This window comes from Rhipicephalus microplus, chromosome 3, assembly GCF_043290135.1.
Source record: "Rhipicephalus microplus isolate Deutch F79 chromosome 3, USDA_Rmic, whole genome shotgun sequence".
In the NCBI taxonomy this organism is placed as follows: Eukaryota; Metazoa; Arthropoda; class Arachnida; order Ixodida; family Ixodidae; genus Rhipicephalus; species Rhipicephalus microplus.
The window spans coordinates 161,101,781-161,128,778 of record NC_134702.1 but is presented as its reverse complement, the minus strand read 5'-3'; the positions used below and the strand labels follow the sequence as shown (position 1 = coordinate 161,128,778).

General features: G+C 47.0%; 1 protein-coding gene and 1 long non-coding RNA gene across 2 annotated transcripts in view; one reads left to right on the top strand and one right to left on the bottom strand.

Annotated features, from left to right (window-relative positions):
* Positions 1-900: 900 nt before the first annotated feature.
* LOC142803417 (uncharacterized) lies at positions 901-11,118 on the bottom strand. Its single transcript, XR_012894105.1, has 2 exons — positions 10,734-11,118; positions 901-1,121 (listed from the first exon to the last, which is right to left on the bottom strand). It is a non-coding gene; the product is annotated as an uncharacterized LOC142803417 (long non-coding RNA).
* Positions 11,119-11,296: 178 nt separating this feature from the next.
* Positions 11,297-26,998, top strand: part of LOC142803983 (uncharacterized) — a 58,776-nt gene continuing 43,074 nt past the window's right edge. Inside the window, exon 1 of the mRNA XM_075890390.1 lies at positions 11,297-11,524. The gene's annotated coding sequence lies outside the window, so the exon portion shown is untranslated. The remainder of the gene's footprint in view (positions 11,525-26,998) is intronic.

The window sequence follows — 26,998 nt, the reverse complement described above, 5'->3', positions numbered from 1 at the left end:
AAAGCTCATATTTTTTTCATAGAGAACTGAAATATTACAGGGCAAGTAATTGGCTCAGGTGATTAGTGTCAAGATGTTTTGAAGCCCATATACAGTTACTTTTACATTTTGTTACATATATTTGATTTAAAACACTTATAAACATGCTGTTGCTTAAGTTCTGCTAGTGTTATACCTGGGATATAATTATTTTTCACAGTGCGGCAGAGGGCACAGAAATAACTAAAAATCGTGGTTTTTAAACATTCTCCTGAACTAAATTCAAATACAATACAGTCAATCTGATAATTTGTGGAGATCGATTTCATGTGAAATATTCAATGTCAAGCTGTCCTGGCTGCATTTTTTTTCAATACTAATGATATTCGCATTTTTATGATATGCTAATATCGTAATTTCTGCCAGGTAAAACAGCGCTTCATTGTAGGATGTTGAGTCATATATGAGCACATATATATTGTTTATTACATTTTTTAAACAACAATAGCCAACATTGCAAACACACTCGACATTGCTACAATACAAAGCCTGATTAGTCTTTTCTGGAGCATTTATAACCACAAGTGTGGCTATGTGCACAACCTGGAATTCTTAGGTTCAAATGCACCCGCAACTGATATTTACTGTATCTTTTCATTTAAATTTTTCACTTGTTGTGAAGCTGCTATTATTGGCAACAGAAGTACTGTTGTACTGTCTCCTTAATGCTTACTCAGAGATTTCCAAAGTGCATTCTTGCTGTTGCTGAGCTAAAATAGGCAGCGAATCACATGTGGGTCATACCCACATCCCCCTTACAGTAGTGCGCAGGTATGCACACACGTGACTGATGAAAAAGGTTTGACATCGTGTTAGACAAGCATGTCGCATTATTTATGTCACGAGGTCATGACACAGCAATTGCAATGTCACACTATTTATTCTCTTATAGGCGCTCCTTCTATTGTTTATATGCCAGGTATCACCTCTCATGCCAGCACTACTATGATTGTTTATGCCACAAGCACCTTGGTGACCTGATGTTGCAGGAATTTTCGTCACTGCACCACCAGCAAATTATCAAGCGCCATCATGTTCGATGCATCCTTCACTGCCGATTCCGGACGGTTCAGTGTTCAGTCCTGCAGCATGGAACAGTGACAGGTGATAAAGCTAAGCACACCCATATCTTTGTTGCATGAGGCTATAGCACTACAGTCAAGATTTAATACTCATTGTTAATGTATTCCACGTTAGTGAGTGTGAAACAAACCTGTACCATGCACATGATGTTTACTTTGTTATCATTATCCAGTTTCAAAATTTCTTGCGACATCGCACATTAAAAACATGGCCATTGAAATGTGACATTCAAGACTCGCAGTTGTAATTTATATGTTGAATTTTACACTAGCAACCTCGAGCCGTAGTGAGTGCAAACATTTAGTGCTGGCAACCTTGCAAGATTATTGTAAACATCGCTGCCACATTGTTACTGTGTTTGACAGCATACTAAATTAGTCAGCTAGAACACAAAAAGTCATGATAACAACCACTAGGGCATCCAAATTTTCGTTCGTAATTTTACATTACTTCAGTGGGATGAGTGGCGGTGCCATGAAGGAGTTTGGATAAAAAGTCAGCAATCATACCTTGATTTTAAGAGCGCATGCTTAGGCCACTTTTCAACTAGTAAGATCAGACCCATCATTTCCGACTTGTATAACAGTTAAGAAGGTTAATCTGTGATGAGTAGCAGCCTTCTTGTTGCAAGGCAAGGCCTCTAGCTGGAAGTTCGTTACGTCATTTTCAAACATGAGTGTGGCTTTCATAAATATTTTCATGTGACTCTAGACGTGCGAGCCTTTTTGACTGTATACATTTGTTACTTCACATAGGCTCTCAAATTGATGCACTGTTTCCATATTTTTCTACAGATCTTGATGGGGTTTCTCACTACATATTTTACTAACACAGCGAAACATTCCTCTGAATGTGCTCACTAGGGTTAAAGACTTTCTTTTGTGCAGACCTCCGTTTACATATGTTAATAATGACAACTTTTCTTCTGCTTATGTGACATCTGTTGTATTACAAGGAAGTGTGCTCAGTGAAGGCCTGTGGCCAGAGGGCTGCCCAAAGAGTTTGCCCCCTTCCCCCTAATTCGCATTTGTGGGCTGTCCTACTGAACATAAGTAATGAAGAAAGTCATTTTCTATGGCCATCAACATGTGCCCCCCCCCCCTTCCGAAAAACATTCCTGGCTACGGGGCTGTGTCTTTATGAGCTCGTTATTTCTTCTTGCTCGTTCTCCGTCTGTTTTTACCCCGCATTGTCTGCATGTGTATGAAAAACAGTATGTTTCAAGAAATGTGTCCAATATTCTTTAAAAATTAGAGAAAGGGGTTACTTGCGTGCTAGTTGTGGCGTTGCCTTTCTTGTGACAAAAGGAATCTTGAAATAGGCAAAAACAATATTTGCGGTAGTAATTATAGTATTTAAGACAATTATATTTTTTACTTGTGATAGTAGCTGGTCGAGTCAAATGGGCAAATTCAAGTTCCTTCTACAAAAAGTCTATAGCCACTCTGAAATTTGGGAAAAGCAGCCATTGATAATCACCATGGAGTGATACAACCTGTCTAAATTAGCTTAGACGAAATGAAAACCAATGCACCAGACAGCACATCTACCATTCATTCCGACAACGCCCTCAGTGATGACACTGTTTCTCTAGCCGTTATCGACTGTCAATTAAGACACTTTGCTTTGTGCCCGATTATCGACGCTAACTTAATCTTCTCCCCCAATGCAAAAGAAACAGTGTCTCCATGGAGGACATTGCCGAAGTGAATGGCAGATTCACTGTTTGTTGCGTCGGTTTTGGTTTCGCCAGCTAATTGAGCAGACTGCATTGCTCTGCAGCGATTACCTGTGGCCGCTTTTCCTAAATTTTAGACTGGCTATGAACTATTTGTAGGAAGGGGTTCAATTCACTCATTCAACCCGACCGGCTATTACCACTGGCATATAGATAACTGTGTTAATTTATATAATTACTGCTGTTATAATGTTTGTACCTATATGAAGATGCCTTCTGCCATAGGGAGGCAACGCCGCATGTGTCATGCAAATGCCTCTTTTTTCTAATTTTTTAAAAATTTGGCACATTTCTTGAATGATCTGTTAATGTTATCTCTAATGAGTCATTCAATGCCAAATCTTCCAACGTTTTTCCGACCTTCACGAATATGGCTGATAAAACCCACATATTTCTCGAAGTGCGAAGTTCGTCCTGGTCAATCATTTTTGTTCCCAGAAATTTTCCTCCATATTTATGAGAGCCTATTGTTTGGTGTCAAGTAAGGTAAAAGGTGTCAAACAACAATTTTGTTCAAACAGTGTTTTTGGAACGCACTTGATAAAAGACATTTCTGGCAAGCTAATGAAGTTTTCTAACTTTAAAATAATGACTTAATCATGTATATCGATACTTTGAGGGCTTTTCACACGAGCAATATTGAATAAATTTGCCACATTTGGGATTTTTTTAAAACATCGTAAGTACCAAGGACCCAAATAAAATATGTGCTGGTGGCCTGTCAACATGCTACAAATTAAAAATATTTAGGCACTGATGTTACAGCAGGTACTATGTAAAGAATTGTGAGTGTCACTTTGTTTGAAAAACCTCTGTATTCAGCACCAAAAACTTAGCACCACAAATACGCTTAGGCAGGGGGTCGTATGTCCCGTGTCGTCGTAGTCGTCGCGGTCGTAGTCGCGATTTTACCGTAAGGCTAAGTAGCGCAGTTTTGATCATGGACAAGAGGGATAAGAAGGACACCAGACTCACTGTTCTTCTTACCACTGTTGTCCATGTGGAAAACTGCGCTACTTAACCTCACGGTAAAATGATCAATTACCAACTACCCTAGTTATCAAGCTTATCGCAGTAGCCAGTCGCACAGCATTGCATGTCAATAAAATGGTGTCGCAGCACATACACAGAGGGAATGATGATGGGTGGAGTGAAGCGTCCGTCAGTTCGTCCGCGCGTCTCTACATTCGTCCGTGCGTCTGTCCGTCCGTCTGTGCGTGCGTTCGTCCCTGCGTTCGTCCGCGCGTCTCTCCACCCGTCCGCCCGTGCGACTGTACATCCAACCATCCATCCGTCCGTGCATCTGTCTGAGCCTGCATGCGCCCGTCTTGGCACTCGTCCATGCGTCTGGCCATCACTGCGTTTGTCCGTCTGTTTTTCCGTCCGTGCGTCTGTGCGTTCATTTGTTCATCCATCCGTGCTATGCTGTGCTCCGTGAATATGCTGGGTGGTCGGACAGATGGATGGACGCAGGAATAGACGTACGGATGGACGATGCACGTATGGATGCATGAACGAATGGACGCATGAACGGCCGCACGTACGGATGAACGGAAAGAAGGATGGATGCATGGACGGACGAACGCATGGACGGAAGTGACAACAAACAGACGAAGGGAAGCACGAACGAACGCTTCACCCCACTTATCATCCTTCACTCCGTGGATAGGCTGTGACTTTTTTCATTTCTCATGACAGTGCGTATTTTTATTTTTTTCAGCCAACTGTCAAATGGCAAACTCTTTCTACAATTTTGTGGAAAGTACACAACACACAGACACATTGAAAGGTCACGTGACTTAGGGGCGAGTGTTTCACATCTTTAACCCTTATACGCAACTGCCGACTAGTCCAAAAAGAAGCTAATATAAGGTGTTAACGTGGCATGACGATAGTTATAGCGCGAGAACAAGACGACGACACAGAGGCAAGAAGGACACGAAGCCTCTGTGTCGTCGTTTTGTTCTCGCGCTATAACTATCATCATGCCATAGCAACTAGCCCAAGCTGCCACACTTCTAAGTTTTAACGCGGCTGGCGTCGACGGTATTTTTCTGCTGTGAGCAACTCCAGCTGCTAATCTCGCTTTAACAATGAAGAATAGAGACTACAAATCCAGGAGCCCCACACTCCCGATGCGAGAACTGTATTTATCCCATGTTGTTTGAGCACCAAACGTTTTCACACAACAAACTCTTTAAGCAGCCGTGCAACACTCGTTGGTTTGCCATCGTGGCTTGCGGAGAAGGCATTGTAGGGGTGGACTCTGTAGCAGACGATGTGGTTGTCTGCAGCCTCCGAGGTGCCCCGCCATGGTGGTCTAGTGGCTAAGGTACTCGGCTGCTGACCCGCAGGTCGCGGGATCAAATCCCGGCTGTGGCGGCTACATTTCCGATGGAGGCGGAAATGTTGTAGACCCGTGTACTCAGATTTGGGTGCACGTTAAAGAACCCCAGGTGGTCAAAATTTCTGGAGCCCCCCAGTACGGCGTCTCTCATAATCAAATAGTGGTTTTGGGACGTTAAATCCCACAACTCAATGGATCAATCAATGCAGCCTTCAAGGTGGTGGAGGGCGGTGCGCGCAGCGAGGAACCCTAGGTTGCGCTGCTCGCGTCACGCGTGCGTCCGAGCCCTTTCCCCTGGTAATGCGATAGGCGTATTTTCCCCATAACATCACACATCTGTAAGATTTGCTCGCTTTTGATGCCTCTTTCTGGCTCCAGAAATGCCGCCGCGTCATAGAGAAGCGCATGCAGAAACGTTGCCGTAACGTTTCCCCATTGGTTGCCCACACAGCGCCACCAATGACGACACGCTATCTCAAAACACCGTATATTTCACAGAGCCAGCGCGACTTCAAATATTGTGAAGACGAGGAATGCAAGACACTGCCCCACGAATCTGCTTGCAACTTAACAAAAAATTACTTGTTAAAGTTTTTTTAAAGAGTTTTTTTATGCGAATCATTTCTGAGCGAACTTCGGTGACGTTGAGCGTATCTATCTATCTAGCCGCACGTTTGGGGGCTTTGGCGGTCGCCCCGTTTACTTGGTATGAACCAGAATCAGCATGCGAAGGTAAGATGATTTGACGATTATGGCGTGCTTGTCAAGACATGAATAATGCCACAACGCCATCACATACGTCGTCAAACACTTCCCGCCAGACAGCGGCACATACCCACGGGCGGTTATTTGCCGCTAGTATGTGGGTATGTGCTACAGGTGACTGACAGTATCTACCCAGGAACAACGAGAACACACATGGACAATTTTAACACATGAGAGTTAACCAATACGCGACATAGCTAGCGTCGACCCAACGAAAACACAGAATGAATGTCAGGGTTCCATTTGGAATTGAACCAAAGCATTCTGCGTGGCTATGAAGCATTCTACCACAAAGCTGCACCAGGTCTCGGAACAACTTTATAAATAGACGCTAGTCTTTGTGAAACGTTCATAGTGGTTGCGGAGATACCTACCAAATTTTATAAACATTACATATTGACTTCTTTGATACAGCCGTCACGTCAAATAAACGACATTTCTGTTTAGGTGCCATGCGTGGAAGCTGATTTATGTAGCAGTGTCCAGGGCCAGCACCTTCGCGAGCATCAGCACTTCATATCAGCTTCTGGTGTTGCTAATACGATGCTCCAATTGGCATCGCTGCGCAAGTGCAAAGAGCTTGTTATATAAACATCTGCAACTCATCAACATATGTCTGTGCGTGCAAAATTTGTACTTGTATTTAGCGTCATTTCATGACGTGCCCTTCAATAAAAAAAGTAACACGGTCACCTTCCCTCCACATGCTTCGCATAACGTCGATTCTCAGGTACGTGGGATCTGCCGAATTTTTTTTCGACTACACACTGTTATCTCCAATGGCGCACTCATGAACGCAGAATGCAGAGTGAATTAAAGGGGTCGTGAAACGCTCGCTCTAAAACGACAATGCGAAACAACCGGCGTCCACATGCACCAACTAGGTGACGTTAGCATATGTAATGCTTTGCCTATCGAGGAACGAAAAACTCCTCGGTATTTGTGAGTGTGAGTGCGTGCAATTGGGACACCCATCAGCGTCTTTGCCATACGCAATAAGCGCTAACTTGAACTCTGTCGCTGAGGTCATTTTGCGTGTGGCAGGCGCCGATGAACGCTTCTTGCGTGCGTTCGCAGATGCCGTAAAGTTCCGCATTCTTCGCTAGGCAAAGCGTCTCTGCAGGTCCACTCGGGTTGATGTTATAGTTAGCGCGTGTGGCCGCAGATGTTGCCGCATAGTCGATGTAAAGAGACCTTTTCACGGCCCCTTTAAGCTTATCACACACAATAGACACGCGAAACATGACAGAGCCGGCATGTGACTGCCTGGCAAAGCAGGGTAGATGACAATTCACAACAGGCATCAATCGTAAATCTAACAACCGAGAGCCTACTTAATCCTGACGTCACGCGCAAAAACAAAAGCGTCACGAATGCTGCCCCAAATGCGGGAAATGGTGGCGAGCGAATAACGTGCTCGTTCTTCGTACCTTAGCTACTATAGGCTACCGCGGCGGGGCCTAGCTCTTCGTACCTTCAGAAGCCGTTTAGGGGCCCTTCAACTCCTGAAAGTTGAGGACCAATGGCAGGTTCCTACGAAGAGCCCGTCATTACTTTGTTTATTCCTTGAACATGTTCTGGACCTTCTTTCGTTTCGGACTTTGCTTGATTATTATCTGGTGTTTATTGTCCCAAAACAACCATATGGTTATGAGAGACGCTGTAGTGGAGGGCTTCGGAAATTTAGACCACCTGAGGTTCTTGAACGTGCACCGAAATCTGAACACACGGGCAAACAGCATTTTCGCCGCCGTCAAAAATGCAGCCGCCACAGCCGGAATTCGATTCCGTGACGTGCGGGTCAGCAGCCGAGTATCTTAGCCACTATTGACCACCACGGAGGTGTTTCACTTCGAACTTTCCCAACAAAGAAGGGAGGGTTGCAGTGAGACTTGCCCTCCCCCCCTTCAAAAAAGGAGGAGAACACTGCATGCCTAGGGTAAGAAGATAATGAACTCCAGTTTCTACCGATTCCCCTCGTGTTTTTCCTGATGCTCTTCTAAATTTGGCGAAGTTCAAAGTCGTGAAGCAGGCTTCCAGCAGAGCTATGGTGTTCTGCGTGATATTACATCTTGCTCCATATTAACAATGATTATTCTTGCACGATATTTGTGAGCGTAAGCAACTGGGAGTTTTCAGTTTCTTGACAAACGAAAGTTTGCGGTGATGAAGTGCCACCAATCTAATCACACTTCTGAACACGTACACGTGTTAGAAATTCTTATTCCATCATGAGGCGATGACGTGCTTGGTTCACTTGCGAAATGAATAGAAAAAGCGCATAAGATAACGGCGTTATTGTCTCTTACACATATACCGAAAATGAATGCTGCTGGTTGCTGCGTCAACGTGTCCGTGGATAAACACACGCAGATGGGCCTGCACGCATACATGCTTACACCTTGGTCAAATTATATCCGTCGCGGAACTTGGGACGAAAAGTGTAGAAAACGTACTGCCACAGGCATCAAATGCCACCCGACAATTAAAGCGCGAGTACACGAGGAGGGGCCAAAGAACCAAAACAAAAAACTCTATACAATGTTTTTTTTTTTCAAATATTCGTAATTTTAAATATAGTAAGGTCAACTATAAGTTGACTTAAACGCTTTATCTGACACTTGGCTAATTGGTTTAATGTCTCATTTTTTGGTCGCGTGTTATAAACGAGGGGCGTATCATGCAATCTGCAATGAGGACTTGTGTTTTGTTTGACGCATTGCCTGGTTGCTCACTTTTGCGTTGTAAATAAACTACCTTCTGTAGTTTATTTACTTCTGTATGTGCTGTTCACAGGCGTGACACTTTGAAGCTGAACTATCACTCACAAAATGCGTCGATAGCCGCTCCTGTAACCGCCGCCTGCCTTCGCTAGCGTACGGCCAATGTGCTTTCATCTTTCGTGATAGTAGGGAGTTTTAGAATGCCGTTTGCAAGCGCTGGGGGCGTTGCGGGCGAAGCGGGCGCCATAAGAGCTTTAGAATAGCGTTTACCGTGCTGCGAATCGCAACGCACGATTGCAGCGACACCGTAGCCTCGAAACCAGCGTTTGCGGGCCACAGGCGGGCCGCCATCACCGCACGCAATTTCGGATTTTCTGCGTGCGGTCTGCGAACGCGAAGGTCGACTCGCGTTACGACACACGCGCAGTGGCAGCGACCACGCCGCAAGGGCTCGCGGAGCGCTATTCTAAAATCTCCTTAGTGAATGGGACACGCTAAGCGACTAAGCGCTGTGCGCCAAGGTTCCTAGAGTAATATTATCAAATCTGCGGTCTCTGTGCAGTAGTTTTTCACGATCGGGCAACGTGAGTTTTCGAACTATATCGTTATTGCGCTCGTGAACAGTTGCATTACAGTTTCTCCACCTGGAAAGTTTTTGGTATATATTGCAAGTACACTATTCGGCTAACAAATCTTTCTTGTTGGTCTTCCTTTGATCTCGTGCACGCAACTAGCCAGCAATAAAGGTGCAATTGATTCCGTATTTACAAAAGCCATTCAAAAGACCGTAAAGCAAGACAGAAGTTCAATTTCGCACCGTGTACATATAGCAGAAATGCACGACGTTGCTACCGCTTCCGGATGTGACCTGATATTTAAATTCTTATTTTTTTTGTTTTCTGTTAGCTGACCCTTCTTTACGTAGGTGGTGACGGTCGCAACGAGCCGCCAATTACTGGACACATGGGCCTCTATGAAAGTTACGCTCCCGGTTTACATACCCTTGCCTACACCCCCCGCACCCAACTGCATAGGCTCATCATCCAAAACCCTTTATTCGTTTGACTGGTTGCTCTGTTTACGGCGCGGGAAAGATAACTCAAAATCGACAATTTGCCCATGACGCATGCATTTATACAGTTACGCAAAAATATTGAGTTTTTCTCATCACAAAGGAAGAAAGCGCCTTTTCAGCCGTGCCGCGTGCAAATTCTGCACGTGGTTCGTCCCTTGTGAAAGTAACACGCCCTTTTCGGGTTAACTCTGTAGTTGCTCCCGAAATATTTTAAGTCTTTTAGGTTAAGTTTTACGTTTGATGCGTATCTAACGTAGTTGGGCCACGTTTCTGTTTTGGGCTCAGCTGTTCGCCAACTCAGAAACCGTTCTGCCTCTCAGACTTTTCGTGGCACATTAGGGTACGTTTGCCATCAGCCGTAAATGTACCAGCCTACGTGTTCAAAAAAGAGTGGACTGTGCATCGTGCTGGCTCAGCGGAAGCCCACCATTGATGCCGTTTTGGTAATCCTCAAGGGAATATGCCTGTTTTAATCGGATAGGTGTTGATGTGCTTCGCGGAAGCTTTAGTCACATTCCTCGCCTTCTACGGCAATATCAGGCATCCAATAGGCGTCAAGCTTACGCAGTCTCTATAAATATCTATCTCTAGCGCGAAAATAACGCAGACGCGTGTAAGACAATGACCAACAGCAACGGAGCCTGCTGTGTCGTGGAAGTTGATCGATTTTCTGGCCCGCCGATAAAGTTCAAGTGGTTTCCAAGACAATTTAGATGAGCGTGCCAACTTAGGGTGTTTAGCTTAAGATAAAGTGGTGTCCTTGAATACCCCACACGGCACAGGGCAGGCTGCGAAAGAAGCTTTTGTGTCCCACTTCAGCGGCCAATCCGAGTGAAAGTCTCCGCATATCCGAGACTCTGTAAGCTGCGACTTATCATACAACGCTGCGGAAGATATACTTGACACTCCGCGGTCATTGGCGTCTCTCGCCGAGAAGAGAAAACTGAGTGATATTGTTCTCACCTTTCAGCCAGTGGACACTGGTTTCAGTAGCCCCGCAGACGCACTTGGAACTTAGCTCTTGATTGATTGATATGGGGAGTTTAACGCGCCAAAACCACCGCATGATTACGAGAGACGGCGTGGTGAAGTGGTCCGGAAATTTCAATTACCTGGGTTTTTTTAACGTGCACCCAAATCTGAGCACACGGGCCTACAACATTTTAGCCTCCATGAAAAATGCAGCCACCGCAGCCGTGATTCGGTCCCACGATCTTCGGGTAAGCAGCCGAGTGCCTTAGCCATTAGACCGCCACCGTGGGGCTGAAACTTAGCTCTTGATCCTAACATGAGTTTGCGGGTGAACATAATTCGTTTCATCGATTTGGGAGTGATAATCTCTGTAGAGAGTCCGGCCAAAGCAGGAGCAAGTAGGCCAAGAGCGAATGTGTTTGCCATGCAGTACTCCCACTATCGCGGCGAACGACAACTTAGGGCAGCAAAAGCTGGCGCCTTTCAACAACACCAGATAAACCGCCTCTGCTGTCCCGTTTTGTCCTTCGTGTGCTGCGACGGAAGAAAGATAACGGTCACCTCACAGCGGAGCACGTGGAAGCCGACGTTAACAGTCTGCAGCACACGATACCAGGGTACCAGTCACCTTCGGAGCAGTTTGTCAGAGTGGAACGTTGTCTGGCTGTGGTGCTGCTGCATTTTCTTCTGTTACAGTGACGCCTGGTTTCACTTAAGGCAGTAGTGGAATCTGTTTCAACCATACATTTCCCGTGTTCCGTCAGCGACTACTATGGGACCAGGTACGTCGTCTGGTGCGGAAACTAAACCGACCAGCCACAATGCCGTGCAGTCTGCGCCGTCTGAATTGCAAGCGGTGTCAAATTATGCAGGCAGGTGTGAACTATCAGAAGCTGTTCTTGGCTTCTGCATTGGAGGAAAAGAAAAGCCAAGGAGAAGTCACGGGTGTCGTTTTCACCGCGATATATTTTCCCCCACACAAACCATTGTAGACAGTAATCGAGACATAACACACGTCCCAGAAATTCAACAACTGGAGCAAGAAGAGCCTCTCTTTGATGGGCGATTTAGTCAACTAGAGACAGTCAATCTACGCCTCACGTACGAACCCAATCGGCTCGAGCTACCGAGACAACGTCCACCTCGTACTCACGAAGGCCCTTCCAGTGACGTGGCTGCTACTGCATATGCTTCCCTGACGTGGACGCTCACCTGCCTAGCCCTTAAGGGGCACTATGCGTGCGCATGCGGATACGTCGCCGAAGTGTTCAGCCCCGTCTCGGAGATGTCGGGCTATTTGGTGAAGTTGTACGCGAGGTGGTTCAGTAAGGGCGGTTGTGCCGTGCTCTCGTTTTGTGCTCAGCTGTGCGCTAACATCGACAGCCGTGCCACTGCTTCGCTATTTCGTGATACACTGAAGTTCATCATCCACCACCCAACGTGTCCAGCAAAGAGCAGGCTGTACATTGTGCCGATGCTGCAGGACGTTACCGTCAGCGCCGTGGGTAAAACGCTTTTCAGTCTGACAGGTCCAATACCAGTGACGACTTTGCTAAGTGAAGAATTGTGTGCTGGGGGTGTACTTCGGCTTTCCCTTAGCGTTAGCGTGTAGCGCACCATATCTTTTTTTTCTGTCCTATGTGGGCCTGACTACATGACATTCCCATGGATACATGGCGTTACCTTGAAGCTCACCTAGTATAAAATGCAGCTCAATATTACGTACACACCTGTATTTTCAACGCTGAAAGAAAATCACAATTATTCCACAAAGTTTATTTCGTCATGTCGTGGCACCTCTGTGTCACAATACCTATGCAATAACAGTGCACTTCTCTTTTTTTCTTAGGTAATAAGAGGAGAAAAGCTACACCTTTAGTAAACAACAGCCAATAGGAGTAACACTTTCATGAGAAAGTGAGAAACGCATAATTCCAGTGTAACACAGCGAAATTCCAAGAGTGTGTGACATGTGCAATTGAAATTTTTTCTCCCACCTGTTTTATTTTACCCTATGGCTACGTGCGGTGTGGTTCAGAAAAGTGTATATATGTATATATATAACCAGTGTTTGCGCGAAGTGCTCAAACCTGGGTATGAAAGCCTTTTAAATGCAAAGCATTTCTTTGCGTATATTCCAGGCCCTATCCGCGTCTATCCACGTATCTATCTATCCATATTCTTACGTGCGAGAGCTCTCGTCATCATGCCCTTAGCTTGTCGTGAACCAAAATTAGTATAGGAGGTCAAGTAGTATTAACTATATGACGTGCTGGTGAAGACATCAATTTTATCACAATCCGATCTCGCATGTCGTCAAACACTTCCCGCCAGACGTTGGCACATACCCGTAGGCGGGCATGTGCCGCTGGTATCCACGTATGTACCCCAGGTGATTGAAACTCCGTATTTATCCAGGAACAGGGAGAAGAAAAATTGGTGATTCTAACGCATGAACGTTAAGAAAAACTTTATATTGACAGCGTCTACCCTATAAATGCAAAGAATAAATGTCACGTTCCAGCAGGAATCCAAATCCTGCATTATGCGTGGCAATCAAGCATTTTACCACAGAGCCATGCCAGATCTCAGAACTGTTTTTCAAATAGACCTTAATGTTCTTGAAGTATCAATAGTAGTTGCAGTGTTCGCTATCCAATTGTAAAAACAATTCATATGTACCACTAGGACACAGCAATCACGTTCGTTTAACGTCAATTGTTTTAGGTGTCATGTGCAGAAGTTGATTTAAGTAGCGGTCTCAACGGCTGTCATCTTCGCGAGCCCCAACTCTTCATATCAGTTTATCGCTTCTGGTGTCAGTGATACGTTCCTAAGAAGATTATTGCGCAAAAGCAAAGAACTGGTTATATAAACATCTGCAAGTGTTCAACGTATGTCTGCGCGGGCCACATTTCTTCATGTATTTAGCGTTACTTTATAGCATGTTGCAGATTTAGAATATTACGACACGGTGACCTTGCCTCCGCATGCTTCGCGAAATGCCGAGGCCAAAAGTATGTGGGATCTGCCGGACTGTTCAATTTATTTTTCTTTCTATCTTACGCTTTTTCTTCTTTAAGCAATCTATTTTCATGCTTGACGCCTTTCAATACTAGTTTTGTTTAAATTGTTCTCGGATGGATATTATTCTGAAATATCAGTGAATTGATAAATAATACCAATGCAGAAAACCTGCAGCAATGATCTCAACGTTGCAAAGCTATTCTGTGGAAAACTGACTTTACCAGCAATCGGCTTGCAAAGCTGACAACTTGCTGTCAAAACATGTGGCGAATATTTGTATTAAATGTTGTTCTGACTCCAGTTTGGCCCCGCTGCGGTGGTCTAGTGGCTAAGGTACTCGGCTGCTGACCTGCAGGTCGTGGGTTCATTTCCCAGCTGCGGCGGCTGCATTTCCGATGGAGGCGGAAATGCTGTAGGCCCGTGTGCTCGGATTTGTGTGCATGTTAAAAAACCCCTGGTGGTCTAAATTTCCGGAGCCCTCCACTACGGCGTCTCTCATAATCATATGGTGGTTTTGGGACGTTAAACCCCACAAATCAATCAATGACTCCAGTGTGCACAGTCACGAGGTTATGAAGCTCGGAAGAGCCACTTCAGAGGATTGCTGTCTCAGTTAACTGCAAATGCATAGATTCGCATAAGTTATAATCAGGGGGACGCTTCAGAACTTGTATTCTGAGCATACGACATGTTTCGAAACTGTAACTATGCCAAATCATATGGTTCTTTTTCAGATTCACTTCCATAATTATCAATAAAATGTGCTAGAATTAAATTACTATGTTTCCAAAGGCAGTTTAAAACGTGTTCATTGCGCCATGGCAACTATTTCACCTGTGAAATCACGAAGCGGCTAGAAGTTGCCACCTTTTGCTTTGCGCACGTAATACTGAAAAAGGCTATGCATGATGCGTTGAGCTTTAGGAGGAGACACATTTGAAAAAAAGAAATCGGAAGATTTACCAATGCTGAAATTTCGTGCCTACTATGCACCATGGAAACGCAACACTCTGAAAATTCTTCACACGTCGAAATGAAGGCCACTATGGGTCAAATGTTTTTCGCCGAATGACGCAACTGTCACCACTGTCAGCGTGGAAACAGCTTTAGGTCAGATGTTATATCAGGGAGCGAAAACTTTCTGCTTCCCATGTATTCGCTCTCAGCAGCGGTAGTGGCGCTTTTACCACTAAAACAAATGACGAACAAAACATTTCTTAAATGACGTCACTAGTGACGTCCCGAAATAGAGGGAAAGGGCAAAATATCTAGGAGATGAGTGTTGCCGCGAAAGCCCTTCTTTTCCACTTCGCATGCAGCGAAATGTGCTCGTTCCTTCCTTCAGGTCCGCTGGCCACTTAGGTGATGCGGCCATTCGTAAAATTTTATAAATATTTTTTATTAAATTTTGTTGGTATTTTTTGAAGAGGCGATTGTTGGGTGACTGATTTCTTAGTAAGATGAAATTCCATTGGCGCAAACAAAAAATAATTTTGTCATTGCATGTTTTGTATTAAAAACAGACATGCACGTATTGTGGATGTGGTAATCTATAAAAGGTGCTTTAACTTACAAATGACATGCGGGCTTAATTAGCAAAGCGATGAACCTAGAATATCCGAACAAATGCGACAATTTTCAACAATCGCGAGTAGGACACGCTCTATTGGACTCATCCCGTTTGTTTAGACGGCACGCATAGCTTTCTTACAGAACTTGAGTACCAAACGAGACAATTTCAGAGGCACGGAGAAGCTTGAAACGATCAGAAGTTTTTTGGAGAAAGAACGTCGCTGGAAAAAATGTCATGGCAAGTTGACCTGTCTTTGTTAAGGCAACTTATAATATCTCTAAACTATGGGGAAGGATGGAGCGGAAACAAGCGCTACGAACGCAAGGCAATCACTTCGCGCACTTCGCCTGACTTAAAACTTATAAAATAAGTAATAAGAACAGACATATTGAAAGGTAGTTTAATAGCGACGCCAGGTAGTAGGCAGACAGCCGGTACGGACAAAAATACTCGAGCAGTCCAGCGTCTACAGCTCGGGCACACAATTGCGCTTCGCAATCAGAGATCGTACCACTGTTCATTGCCTTGTGAATTGCTCACTACAATATAAGCAAAAAAAATGTTCTTTACAGAGGTATAATTTTTTAATTTGTAAGAACTTTTGAAAGCCAATAAATGCGGTCATTCAAATCAACATCACTCCGATAAACCGGATTTTAGGATGCCCGGCAACCACTGAGAGCATGCATGTTTCTTGATAGCGAAACTAGCGATTGGTTTCCGGGGCCTGGTAATATATAGATCAATGTGGTATCCTTCGGAAGTTACAACGATAAGTTTCTAAATGCGAAGAATTTTTAGAGAAATTCGGCGACTTTGAACGTATCTATCTATCTATCTATCTATCCACTTATGTTTGGCTGCTCTCGTGGTCACCCTCTTAATTGGGCGTGAACCAAAATTAGCATGGAAGGGTAAGATGGTTTGACAAATATGACGCGCTGGTCAAGACATGAATAATGTCACAATCCCGTCGCGTACGTCGTCAAACACGTCCCGTTCAACAGTGGCACATACCGACAGGTGGTTATGTGCTTCTGGTATGCGGGTATGTGCCACAAGGGATTGACACTTAGTATCTTTGCAGAAACGACCCGAGCACACATGGGGAATTTTAACGAGTGAGCGTTCCGAAATACCCGACATCAGTAGCGTCAACCCAACGAATGCAAAGAATAAATTTTCGGGTCCCAGCTGGAATCAAACCCAAGCATTCTGCATGGCAATGGAGCATTTTACCACAGACCTATGCCAAGTCTCTGAACTACTTTTCAAATAGACGATAATCTTCGTCAAACGTCAATAGTAGTTGCAAAGCTGCCTACCCGATTTCATAAGCATTGCACATGTACTCTTTTGATACAGCCGTCACGTCGAGTTAACATAATTGTGGTTAGTTGGTTAACTACTCAACATTGCACCAAAAGAACAACCACACACAGGAAGAAACAGGTTGCCATGCGCTGAAGTTGATTTATGTAGCAGTGTCCAGAGCTACCACCCTCGCGAGCATCAGCGCTTCATATCAGCTTCTGGTGTTGCTAACACGCATGTTCCAGTTGACATCGTTGCGCAAGTGCAAACAAATAGTTATATAAACATCGGCAACTTTTAAACATATGTCTGTGCGTGCAACATTTTTACATATATTTAGCGACATTTCATGACGTGCCGCTCAATAAAAAAATTGCAACAGGGTCACCTTCCCTTCGCATGCCTCGCATAACGTCGATTCCCAGGTACGTGACGGGGGATCTGCCAGTTTTTTTTTCATTGCTAATGCCACGCGTAATAGCACGGTCCGAAGATCGTGCTCATACCCAAAGGCTTTCCGGTTACATTTATGGTGTAAGATAATAATAAGGTAAAAGCTTCCGTTTTCCAAGGATGGCTAGTAGCAGAGTAGGTGTTCGATAGTCGATTCGATTGTTTCAACTTATCATTTGAATCCTAAATAATAGCGATTTCGCGAACACAACAACTGGGCATATAGACGACAGAAATTCACGTCAGCACGCCGGAACGGACCAGACAGCAGCAGCGGTTGTGTGGTGGGTCGGGGGTATAAAACCTCTAAAGGAATAAATGGGCGTTTATCACACTGCCCGTTATCCGTCCTAGCCGACCTGTGTTGTTAGCCCAGTCGTCAAGTTTATCTTCGAGACACTACCTATGACACTGAAAAGGCCGGTCATCACTTTCAGAGTGTATAACGAAGCGATTATCGCTTGACATTTATGACTGCTGTACAGTGAAGCTTTAGGCGTGGCTTTATTCTACACATACCTATGGAAAACCACATATGCGTGAAAGAAATAAGACAAGAAGTGGACGATTCGATGAGATTATGTTTAGAGTGTAGCAGACAGTCGTAAATTATGCCGGAAATCGGAGGGGTTGAAGAAGTCACAGCTTTGCCACAGAGATGAAGCAATGATTGCGATAGCAACAATTGGAAAGTCACCCACAGAATTGCATGCAGAACGATACGTGCCTTGCGTTTCTCATGCACACGTGACGCACGAAACCTACTCACTGGTACAGATGAACGAGAATAAGCGTCCCAGTTCATACATTGCTGGGTCTGAAAGGCGCGCCCTTTCCGCAAACAGAGGCTGTGCAACGATTGCAGTGGCCATTGTGTGCCCGGTAACTACCGCAGAATCGTTCCAGTGAAAGCCCAACGCCAGCCAAGACGTAACGCCTTCCCAACGCAAGATAAGGGTGCGCGAGAGAGCGTCCACTCCCCTCCTCTCTGCGAGCCAAAGTACGCGTGGCTGATGATAGCGCGCGCCACCGCGTCGTGACAGTGTGGTGACGCGCGGTCATTGAACCATCTGGCTGATAATGCTGAAAACAGAATAGTTCCCCCGAGGTGCCCGTCAACAGTGGTAAGGGGTAGATATAAATAGCTTGCCGCTTGAAAGTTGAAGGAGGTGCTCCACAGTGGCTCAGTTGTTAACGCCTTGCAGTCACGACTCAGAGGTCCTACGTTCGATTCCGCGCATCGGAGTCTTTTTCTCGATTATTTTTTTCTTACGTTAAAAAACATATATATTGAAGTGAAGAGGAATGCCCACTACTGCAGTGACATCGACACGTTGGCGCGAGGCACGAGCTAAGACTGCCTGGTTGCTGCTGCGACGCTGCCCGTACATCCGGCTAGCTCTTGCTGCTTCTGTACCGGCGCTGATACCGCTTTCGACCTTGCATTTACATTATATTTTGGTGGAGAGTGCTGCGGTCTTCCCCAGTCCTGGAACTGCGTAGCCGAAAGCTGCCGTCCGTCATGCCTGACGACGCTGTCTTCACACCCCCACCGGCTTCGCCACGCAGGAGCTGCCCCGGTGCCCAGCTCTTGCGAGAACCCGACATCTTCAGCGGCACCGACGAGAAAGACGTTAAGGATTGGCTGGAATCTTATGAACGAGCCGGCGCTACTAACAAATGGGACGATCCCACAAAGCTTGGACCGCCGTGTTTTATTTAACGGATGTTGCCAAGCTGTGGTACAGAAACCATGAGGCGGATATCCCCACTTGGACCACCTTCAAAACCTGCACCGCAGATGTTTTCGGACGCCCTGGTGTGCGCAAACTTCGCGCAGAACAACGCCTATGAGGCCGGTCCCAACAAACTGGTGATACATTCACCAGCTACATAGAGGACAACCTCGACCTCTGCCGGCGTGTCGACCCGTCGATGGCGGAAACTGACAAGGTGCGACATATCATGAAAGGCATTTCCGACGACGCTTTTCAAATGCTGCTCTCCAAGAACCTTGTCACTGTCTCTGAGGTCATCGAGTTGTGTCAAAGTTTCGACGAGCTGCGACGACAGCGTCTTTTCACGCGACGCCCTGCCGTCCCGGATGACACCCTCTCAAGCCTGACCACCACATCTGACCTTCAGTCGCTGCTATCGCAGATCAAGGAGTTTGTTCGTGCTGAGGTCGCTCGTCAGCTATTGCTGCTATCAACAGCCGGCCAACCACCGTCACCTCTGCCAGCAAACATTCGCCAGGTCATCCAGAAGCAAGTTTGCGCAGCTCTGTCATCTGCCCGTGACACTTCACCATTGCCGAGCCCTGTTGCCTGTGCCGATGTAAATGCACCTCTAAGCTATGCTGAAGTGGCGGCTCGACCACCGTCACCTCTGCCAGCAAACATTCGCCAGGTCATCCAGAAGCAAGTTTGCGCGGCTCTGTCATCTGCCCGTGACACTTCACCATTGCCGAGCCCTGTTGCCTGTGCCGATGTAAATGCACCTCTAAGCTATGCTGAAGTGGCGGCTCGACCACCTCTTCAGACTTTTACTTCACTTCCCTCAGCCGTGCCGCTCCGACCGACTCCTCGGTTCGCTCAGCCAAGGTCCATCCAGAGTAGTGGACAATGGCGTACACTCGACAATCGCCCAATATGCTTTGCCTGTGGGTTACCTGGCCACATAGCGCGATACTACCGTCGGCGCGTCCCTGTCTACCGCCAGAGCTACGACCAGACCTTCGAACCTGCCCTTTATGTGCCACCGCGCCCTTCGTTCACAGGCTCTCAGCCCCCCGACCAGACGTCATCGTACACCGACCACCGCCCTCCTGTTAACCGCCGCTCGCCATCACCTCGACGCCGCTCACTATCGCCGATGCGTCGTCGTCCTTCATCACCGGAGCGGGAAAACAAATTGCCGCAGTTCCAGAGGCAGGAACTGCGTCGCCAGCGAAAACACCAAGGCCTTTCACTTCACCAACGAATGTTCTGGACGTACATGTGGACGGCGTCGCTGCACTAGCTCTTGTCGACACTGGTGCCGCAGTTTCAGTGATAAGTGCTAGACTCTGCCGCTTGCTCAAAAAAGTTATGACGCCACTAGCACGCATATCACTTCGTACAGCCAGCGCACATCACGTCACATCAGCCGCTGCCTGTACTGCTCGCATCGCGATTGATGGCCTCATTTATGTCGTTGAATTGCTAGTGTTGGATTCCTGCTCCCTTGACCTCATTTTGGGCTGGGGTTTCTCTCCGCTAATAAGGCCGTCATCGACTGCTCTCGCGCTGAGGTGGCATTTGAAGTGTTTGACGACGCTCCATTATATGATGCTCATGAAACCGGGGACAAACTATTTGTTGCTGAAGACGTCATCATACCGCCGCACTCTTTTGCCCTTACCATGGTGTCCTGCAACTCTCTCGGCGAGTCTAATGCTCTTTTCACGCCATCTGCTCTTTTCGTTTGTCGCAAGTGTTCGCCGCTACCTTATGCCCTTCTAGAACTTCATGACGGCGTCAGTAGACTGTTCATCCTGAACCTGTTGTCATATCCTCTAACACTTCTTCGGGGTGAGTGCGTCGGGTGTGTTTACAGTCTCGACCCTTCTGCAATTATCGACATGCCGGCTGGTCCTTCCGCCGAACACGAAGTCGCCGGAGTGACCTGTGCCTCTTCGCCGCAGACTACTAGGCCGGACGTACTGAGCAGCTCCATCGCCGACAAGTTGACCGTTTCGCAACGTGCTCAGCTTCTACGACTGCTGAACAAGTTCCGTTATTCCTTCGACTGCCAGCATACTCCCCTCGGCCGCACCTCAGCCGTGTGTCACCGCATCAACACGGGTACCAATACGCCAATGCGCCAAAGACCCTATCGCGTGTCCGCAGCCGAGTGCCAGGTTATCGATGACCAAGTAGCTGACATGCTCAAGCGTGGCGTCATCCAGCCTTCGAACAGCCCCTGGGCATCTCCAGTCGTTCTCGTTAAGAAGAAGGACGGGTCCATTCGCTTCTGTGTTGACTACCGTCGTCTTAACAAAATAACTCAAAAGAACGTTTACCCGTTACCGAGAATCGACGATGCCCTTGACTGCATCCAAGGTGTGGAGTTCTTCTCTTCTATTGGCTTACGGAGTGGCTACTGGCAAGTGCCTCTGCCACCTGAAGATCAGCCCAAGGCAGCCTTTGTCACACCTGATGGCCTTTATGAATTCTGTGTCATGCCTTTTGGTCTTTGCAACGCACCCGTAACGTTCGAGCGGATGATGGACAATCTTTTGCGTGGCCTGAAGTAGAAAACATGCCTATGCTACTTGGATGACGTGATTATATTTTCACCGTATTTTCCAACGCCTCTCCGCAGGCTAGATGAAGTGCTGCAGTGCCTAACTGACGCCGGCCTTCAGCTCAACCTGAAGAAATGCTGCTTCGGCGCAAGTCAGCTCACCATCCTTGGTCATGTTGTATCTAAAGAGGGTATTCTTCCTGACACCGCCAAGCTTCGGGCAGTTGCAGAGTTCCCAAAACCTGCTTCTCTGAAGGATCTGCGCAGATTCTTGGCCTCTGCTCGTATTTCCGCCGCTTTATTCAGAATTTCGCTATGATCACCGTCCCATTGACTTAATTCTTCGTAGTGACTCGAAAAGTTACGCTTGGTCACCCACCTGTGACGACGCTTTCGAAAAGTGGCACCGCCTGTTAACCTCGCCGCCAATCTTGCGTCATTTCGACCCGACTGGCCCCACGGAGATACACACCGATGCCAGCGGTGTTGGACTCGGCGCCATGCTCGCTCAGCGCAAATCGGGATTTCAGAAGTACGTAGTCGCATACGCAAGCCGTACTCTCACCAAAGCGGAGAAGAACTATTCTGTAACAGAGAAGGAGTGTCTTGCAATTATATGGGCTCAAGGTAAATTTAGACCGTACCTATATGGTCGCCCTTTCGACGAAGTCACCGATCACCATGCGCTTTGTGGGTTATCCACGTTGAAATACCCCTCCGGCCGTTTAGCTCGCTGGGATTTGTGGTGGCAAGAGCTCGACATGCGTGTTGTCTACAGGTCTGGCTGTCGTCACACTGATGCCGATGCTCTATCACGCTCACCTATATCCTCCGAAAGCTCTGCATGTTTATCTGCCATGGACGAAATGGTTGCGTTCCCAGAAAACTGTGACATGGCGTTTGAGCAACGCAAGGATGACTGGATCAGCTCTCTTCTGCGATTCCTTTCAGATCCGTCGACTTCTCCATCTTCTCGAACGTTGCCCCGTCAAGCGGCTCACTTTGAGGTCCGCGATGGCCTCCTTTATCGCAGGAACTACAAGTCTGACGGCCGAAAGTGGTTACATGTCATACCTCGCCATTTTCGTGCTGCAATATGTTCAGCTTTCCACGCTGACTTTCAGTGCGCACATGCAGGCATCTTCAAAACATACGCTCGGCTTTCCTCCCGGTTTTATTGGCGAGGCATGTACACCTTTTTGCGCAAGTACATTGTCGTGCCCGCAGTGCCAACGACGGAAAGCTCTGCCTCATCATACCTCTGGTCCGATCCAGCAAATCCCTTGCCTAGCTAAGCCTTTTGACCACATTGGGAGTGATCTGTACGGGCCGCTTCTATTCACGGCTTCCAGAAACCGTTGGATTGTTGTCGCTGTCGACTATTTGACGCGATACGCAGAAACAGCCGCTTTGCCTGCTGCCACGGCACGTGACGTATCTTCTTTTCTTCTGCGGCACTTCGTTCTCGGTCACGGCGCACCGCGTGACCTTCTCAGCGACAGAGGACGTGTATTCCTCTCTGAAGTCGTCAATGCACTCCTTGCCGAATGCCGTATCATTCACCGGACTACCACCGCCTACCATCCGCAAACGAATGGATTGACGGAAAGATTCAACCGAACCCTAGGGGATATGATATCAAAGTATGTTGCCTCGGACCACTCCGTCTGGGACCTCTGTCAAGAAACAAACGCTCAAAAACGGGCGCGCCGCCAAATTCTCGCGACGAAGCGCCGAGAGGTCAACTATAAAAAAAGAGAGAAAACAAGCATCCAAAGACTCCCTGGGCGCGCGTCCTTCTCCCCTCGGAAGCGTAGGTTCGGCCCTCGTACCGTCTCGCCCTTTCCCCCAGCCTTCGCTGCGCATCGCGCTGACGAAATTATGAGAATTTTCTGGAATCTCGCACAGAAGGTATTTAACCGAGCAGCAGAGATGGGAGATCAGCAGAAGAAATAAGTTAGCGCCAGAGTGCGTAGGGTATCCCGCCGCGTCTGTCAGCGAAGGTTTTGCCCATAGTGACGAAGCAGGAGAAGAAGAAAGTATGCGCCAGAAAGCGTAGGGTGTTCCGCCTTGTGGGCGAAGCCTTTTGTCTTCCGTGACAAAGGAGGAGAAGAAGAGGATTTCCACCTGAGGAATGAAGACTCGAGCTACAGGCAAGAGTGTGTGTCTACCGCTATCGAGCGAAGACGCGTGGCAACAGCTGCGTGTGGGAAGCCGACGTGTTTCCGGCGAAGTTTGAAGCTTCTAGGGCGGCCAATTGAAGACGCGAGGTTTCCTGGAAGAGAAACTTCGGGGGCAGCGGAGCGACAATAACGCTGGACTTTGAGTGAGTGATTCTCGGAAGAGTATCATTCAAACTTTTGTTCCAAGAACTTTGGACTGAATAAGTTTTCTAACTCTTTAGTCTTTAAGTGTCTTGGTTGTTCGATGCATGCGACTGCATTATACTGCATATTGTTGTCTGTGTCCGTTGTTTCGAGTGTGGCTGATTGTACTGTGTAGTACATTGTTTGATTGGTGACGTATTGTATTCAACTATTGTCGAGTATGCATACTTGTGTATCGTTTTGATCTGCCATAACTGAGAATATAATTTTGTTTTGTTTATCAACTCTCGGCTCTGACTTGTTCTTTGGGCCACAGCCGGCGTCCGCTGGCGCGCCAAATAGGACCCCTTCTAAATTGTTCACGCTTTCGTGGTGCGGTTCGCGGGGCCGCTACTTCGGCCCTTGGAATCAACCCGGTGATCGCCTCTCGAATTGACGGGACCCGTGACAACCTCATTCTGTCTTTTGTGACATACGCCTACAATACTGCTGCACAGGCGACTACGGGCTTTTCACCATTTTTCCTGTTATATGGCCGAGGCCCTTCCACCACACTAGATACCATTCTTCACTACCACCCCGATTCCTCCGAGTCTACGCCCATCTCTGAAGCTGCCCGCCGCGCCGAGGAATGCCGTAAGCTTGCCCAGTCGTTCACAACCATCGACCAATGGAGACAAAATTCTCGGCGTGACGATAAAGACCCGTACCCTAACTTTGTTCCGGACACTCTTGTGTGGCTTTGGCTTTCCGCTGTGCCTGCAGACCTTTCTTCGAAGTTTTTTTTCAAAATACCAGGGACCCTACCGCATTGTCTCGCAGACTTCACCAGTTAACTACATCGTCGAACCCGTTGCGTCACCCACAGACCAGCGCTTTCGGGGACGTAAAACTGTTCACGTACAGCGGCTGAAATATTATTACGATCCGCTCGTACTCTGTTCACCGTGAATCGCCAGGATGGCTCCTTTTCCGACGGGGGACGAAGTGTAGTGAAGAGGAATGCCCACTACTGCAGCGACATCGACACGTTGGCGCGAGGCACGAGCTAAGACTGCCTGGTTGCTGCTGCGACGCTGCCCGTACATCCGGCTAGCTCTTGCTGCTTCTGTACCGATGTTGATAGCGCTTTCGACGCTGATACCATTTACATTGTAATATATATATATATATATATATATATATATATATATATATATATATATATATATATATATATATATATATATATATATATATATATATATATATATATATATATATATATATATATATATGTGACGCTATGATGAATTGGCGACGTGGCCTGGCTCATACGCCACCCATTCATTGTAGCGTCACATATATATATATATATATATATATATATATATATATATATATATATATATATATATATATATATATATATATATATATATATATATATATATATATATATGTACATATATATATACGGTGAGCGCCAGTGACGCCAACGCTGGCGGCGAAATTCAGCGAAAAGTGTCAATATTGTCACGGGGTTGTGACGTCGACGAAGAAGCAGAGAGTACGTTGACGATTAAACTGTTCATTTGGGCGAACCTGTGCCCGGTAAACAGAAAGCCGGATCACAGTAGCAGGCTTGCACTGATAGCGGCGAACGTAGCGTCAGCCGTCGATCAACACTGACAAGCGGCGAAGTGCGTCGGCATTTAAACTCTTGCCATGGAATGTTCTAGCGTTATCGCTGGCGGTGACGAGTGTTCCAGAATAATCTGTACAGTTCGCGGAATGGGCATGATCTTATCGTAATGATCTACTACAGCCCTGAAGCTTCTCGAAAACTGCACGTGCGTTTTGCGCTGAGAATTGTGTAGTGTTTTGGGGCGATAACAAAACTTGAGAAATGAAACGTGGCATTGCCCCCTTCTGAAAAAGGCATCGTCCATATGCTTTAACTAAAGATGAAGGTACAACAATAATGCAAGAAATTACAATGAATAAATTACGACACAATAATAATACAAAAAAACACATTTTCAGTTTGTTAACGCGCATGAAACGGCTTGAGGCGCGCGACATGGACGACTTCAGGTCACGATCGGCGTCGTTGAGAGTTCGTGATGCCGTCGGGGACAACCTCGTAATCAAGTGGGCCGAGACGTCGAACCACCCTGTACGGTCCGAAGTACCGTCGCAGAAGCTTTTCACTGAGTCCACGTCGGCGTATTGGCGTCCACACCCAAACACGTTCACCAGGCTGGTATTCCACGAAGCATCGTCGAAGATTGTTATGGTGGCTGTCGTTCGTTTGTTGATTCTTGATGCGGAGACGCGCGAGTTGTCATGCTTCTTCGGCGCGTTGAAGGTACTCACTCACATTGAGGTTTTCTTCGTCGGTGACGCTGGGTAACATGGCATCGAGCGTCGTTGCCGGGCTCCTTCCCTAGACCAATTTGCATGGAGATATCTGCATCGTCTCCTGCACCGCCGTGTTGTATACGAAGGTCACATACGGAAGGATGGCGTCCCACGTCTTGTGTTCAACATCGACGTACATTGACAGCATGTCTGCGATCGTCTTGTTTAGCCGCTCGGTGAGGCCGTTGGTTTGTGGGTGGTACGCTGTCGTCCGGCGGTGGTTTGTCTGGCTGTATGCCAAGATTGCTAAGAGTTAGGTAAGCAGTAAATGCCGTTCCTCCGTCGGTAATGAGGACCTCCGGAGCGCCGTGACGCTGGACGATATCTTCGACGAAGAACTTAGCTACCTCAGATGTACTGCCTTTTGGCAGGGCTTTTGTCTCGGCGTAGCTGGTGAGGTAGTCGGTAGCTACCACGATCCACTTGTTTCCAAAAGCCGACGTCGTGAACGGCCCCAGTAGGTCAATACCAATCTGCTGGAATGATCAGCGAGGTGGTTCAATTGGCTGCAGATGTCCTTCTGGCCTTGTCGGTGGTGTCTTGCGTCGCTGACAGTCTCGGCATGTCCTCACACAACGAGTGACGTCGGTGGTAAGACGTGGCGAGTAGTACCTTTCTTGTATCCTCGCGAGCGTGCGGGAAACACCGAGGTGTCCTGCCGTGAGATCGTCGTGCAGGGCCTGCAGGAGTTCTGGCCGCAGAGCTGAAGGCACCACAAGGAGGTACTTGGCTCGGAGCGGCGAGAAATTTTAGGAGCGAAGCTCCTTAAGGCGTGGGCTGTGCGTCCCCTGTATGTGTAGCCACCTCTCGTTCAGTTCTAAGTATTACGCTAGCCACCGCCCGATCTAAAGGGTACAGCCATATCCATCCGT